This window comes from Pavona decussata, unplaced genomic scaffold (assembly GCF_977016875.1).
Source record: "Pavona decussata unplaced genomic scaffold, jaPavDecu1.1 SCAFFOLD_80, whole genome shotgun sequence".
NCBI classification, from domain to species: Eukaryota; Metazoa; Cnidaria; class Anthozoa; order Scleractinia; family Agariciidae; genus Pavona; species Pavona decussata.
In genome coordinates, this window is record NW_028145498.1 from 48,006 (window position 1) to 52,194 (window position 4,189).

Sequence of the window (4,189 nt, forward strand, 5' to 3'; positions counted from 1 at the left end):
AACCTTGAAGAAATTTGTGGATGAAACTATTCAGCAACACGGGAAATGGTCGTCACCGGGAGGAGCAACGAAGACCTTTAAATGTGACGATAATAGACTGACGATAACGTGGTATGGTGGAAAGCAACCAACTCTTTCTTTTCAAGGGAAAGACGGTTCTTTATTGAAGGAGCAACTGGTTAATGTGATCCAGCGCAACGAGGCTCAAAAGCCAATCGACGATGCCGATTTACTTCTATCAAATTCAACTGCGTTGCATTCAGGCGGACAAGGACCTCTCGCAGCAGATGGACACGGCTGCCCTGAAAATCTTGTGAGCAATACTCATAACATTTCTTTTAATGATACTCTTGACCAATGCCAAGGATGTAATTCCCTGAGCGGTGAATTGTACCAACTTAGAGTCTATTTTCAAACAGAAATTGGCAGTTTGAAAGAAAAAGTCTCAAACTGCCCAGCTAACCGGCAAAACAGCTCACCGCCTCGGGATGGTATTGCACCGGATCTGATCGAACTCTTAATGGAGAATCAGGATCTTCAACGAAGGCTTCGTGAGATCGAGTCAAAATACGAAAACTTAAAGACAGAAGCCAAAATAATAAACGATGAAAACAAGAGTCTTATTACCGCACTACGACTTTTGAACAATGAATTCTCTCCTCAAGATGGCAGTAATTTGCATCCCACTCCTGGTGAAGGTGGCAGTAATTTGCATCCCACTCCTGGTGAAGGTGTCAAAGTGAACAACAGCCATAATTGTGACACCTCAGATGCCTTTACATTGGTAACATCTAAACGGAACAAAGGGCGACCCACCAGCCAACGGTCAAGAAATCAAAAAAACAAATCTAAAGAACCGCCAAAAGAGCCAATAGAGAATAGGACCAACAAAGATTTCCATTCCACAATCATCGTAGGTGTTTCCATTCTAAAATATCTGAACGGACGTAGCATGTCTGGCCCTAATTCCAAAGTCCAAGTGTCAAGTTTTCCCGGCTGCACTACGAACGACATGGCTGATCACATCGAGCCGATTGTCAGACGGAAGCCTGATTCAATAATTATCCATGTTGGAACTAACAGCCTTCGAAACTCGAATTCTCCGCGCGAGTGTGCGGATGAGATCGTTGACATCGGGCGCATGGTTGACCATGAAGGTATTTCTGTAGCCATTTCTAGTCTGACTGCTCGCGCTGACCACAATGAATTGGACAAAAGAGTTAAGGAGGTCAACAAGATTCTGAAGAAATTTTGCCGCCAAAACAAATGGGGCTTTATAGACCATAATAACATCACTTCCGACCAGCACCTTAATCGCAGTCGCCTACATTTGAACAGAAGTGCGACCTCTCTTTTGAGCCACAATTTTATTTCATACATTAATAGCCTGTAGGTATTTGCCGTTGGGAAGTCCGAAGATGTCGAGAGTCCCGTGCTGATCGGTGTAAACCGTAAGTTAAACTTTTTTAATCGAGGCCTAGCTAATGCTTGTTTAAAGATTAATAGTTTAACTGCTCATATTGACGAACTTAGAGTTTTTTTATGAGAGATTCCAAAATTGACATTCTCGCCATCAATGAATCGAAGTTAGATAATACAATTAAAGACCACGAAGTTTATTTACCAGGTTATGAAATCGTTCGGCGAGACAGACAAATTAATGGTCGTCAAGGCGGTGCGGTTTGCTTCTACTTACGCAGCAATCTTAATTTTAAAGTATGTGAGGAGCTTATGACTGATAGGCTCGAATGTTTAACTGTCGAAATAAGTAAACCCCACTCGAGGCCATTCTTTGTCAGGACCTGGTATAGACCTCCAAATTCTCCTCCTGACCTGTTTGATGACTTTGAAAATTTTATTGGTAAAATTGATGGTTCTAATCGGGAGCTCTACCTTGTCGGGGATATGAATACAAACTTGCTACCTGGTGTCGCAGATAGCAATTCTTCTAAACTCATCAATGTTTGTGAGATTTTTGATCTTAATCAACTGATTACGGAGCCAACGAGAGTAACAGCTCTATCTCAGTCCCTAATTGACCTATGCATAACTAATACCCCTGACAAAAAAGTTAGATCAGGAGTTATGCCTTTAGGTATTAGCGACCACTCCCTTGTCTATCTGATTCGCAAAACACATTATACCATCCCTGGGTGTATTAAGATTATTAGTACTCGAAGTTTTAAAAATTTCAATCAGGAGGAGTTCCTAGCGGACCTTGAATTAATTCAATGGGATGACATTAGTCTATTCTCTCACCCCAACGAAATGTGGGAATTTTGGAAGAATCAGCTTCTGACCTGTATCGATAAACATGCCCCTATGAGATCGAAAAGAATTGGGAACAAGAAGTCCCCGTGGATTTCGCATGAGTTAATACGCAAGATGCGCAAAAGGAACTTCCTGAAAAAGAAGGCGGAACGAACTAAGGATCAGTCTTGCTGGGATGAATTTAAAACAGCGAGAAATGAAGTTAATAATTCAATTAAATATGCTAAACGTAAATACTTAAGCAATCACCTCGCTGCTAACAGAAATGATCCCCGTAAAACTTGGCAGCTAGTTAACGAGCTGAGCTCTCGTCAACATATGAAAAAAGTTATTGCTGATATTGAAATCGGGGACATAAAAACTAGTTCTGCATCTGAAATGGCGGAGGCATTTAACTGCCACTTCGCCAATATTGGTCATGACTTGGCAAGAGACATACCTTCTGCTGATACTGTTCCAGAAAGATATCTCATCTCTACTAATGCAACATTCTCTTTCAAAAGTTGTAGCTCCAATGAAGTCCGTAAACTACTTGAAAAATTAGACACTAAGAAATCGACTGGACTGGACAATTCGCCATCCAGGATGCTTAAAATGGCGGCCGGTGTTCTGGCACCATCCCTGGCATTCCTGTTCAATCAGTTGATTTCCTTTGGTATTGTTCCAACTGAATGGAAGCTAGCTAGAGTGACGCCAATTTTCAAAAAGGGCAAAAGACAAGATGTTAACAACTACCGGCCAATCTCGATTGTTCCTTCTGTCGCTAAGGTGTTCAAAAGAATAATTTACGACCAATTTTTCAAATATCTTAACGATAACGATCTTTTAGTTAACTGTCAATCTGGGTTTAGATCACTTCATAGCACAGTAACGTGTAATCTCCATAGACTTAAAAAAGGCTTTTGACACCATTGACCACAAGATTCTTTTACGAAAGCTAGCTAGTTATGGCATTGATCATAGGGCCCTAAAGTGGTTTGACTCCTAGCTAAGCGATCGTCAACAAAAGTGTGTAGTTAATGGTGCGCTGTCTGGTGCGCGTGCTTGTACCTGTGGTGTCCCACAGGGAAGCCTCATTGGTCCACTTCTTTTCCTGATCTATATTAACGACTCGCCGAACTGTCTAAGTAAGGCGTTACCACGAATGTACGCCGACGATACAAGTATCAGCATTGCCGCTAGCAGCTTACCAGATCTTGAATCAGTACTAAACACTAAACTAGCTAACCTTCATGAATGGCTCAATGTAAATAAGCTCAGCCTGAATATTGCCAAAACAGAATTAATGTTAATAAGCTCACGGCAGAGACTCGCTAGTACTACAAACGGCCATTCACTTACTGTACAAATTGAAGGTCACCAAATTGATAGAGCGCCCCACACTAAATCCTTAAAACTTTACATCGATCAAAATGTTTCGTGGTCCAAACATGTTAATGAGACTGCCAAGACTATCTCCTCTGGCATAGGTGCACTGAAAAGACTGAGGCCGTTCATTTGCGACGATACAGCAATATTACTATATAGAGCCCTTATTGAACCATATTTTGATTATTGCTGTCGTGTGTGGGAACGAATTAGCAACGAATTAGCTGACAAATTACAAAAACTACAAAATCGCGCCATTTGGGTCATAAAAAAGTCAGATTACTATTCCAGCGCTACCGCCCTACGCGGTAAGCTGGCATGGGATAATCTCTGTACCAGAAGGAAGAAGCAAAAATTGAAAATCATGTTTAAAACTTTAAATGATCAGAGTGCCTGAAAGGCCTATTTAAGCCCTTCAGCACGGACTATGGACTTAGAAATAGTGACAACAAATTGGCTATGCCTAATCCTCGTACCGATTTTTTGAAACGTAGTTTCTGCTTCAGTGGGGCACATTTGTGGAACAGCCTTCCATCTAACGTCAGAGCCA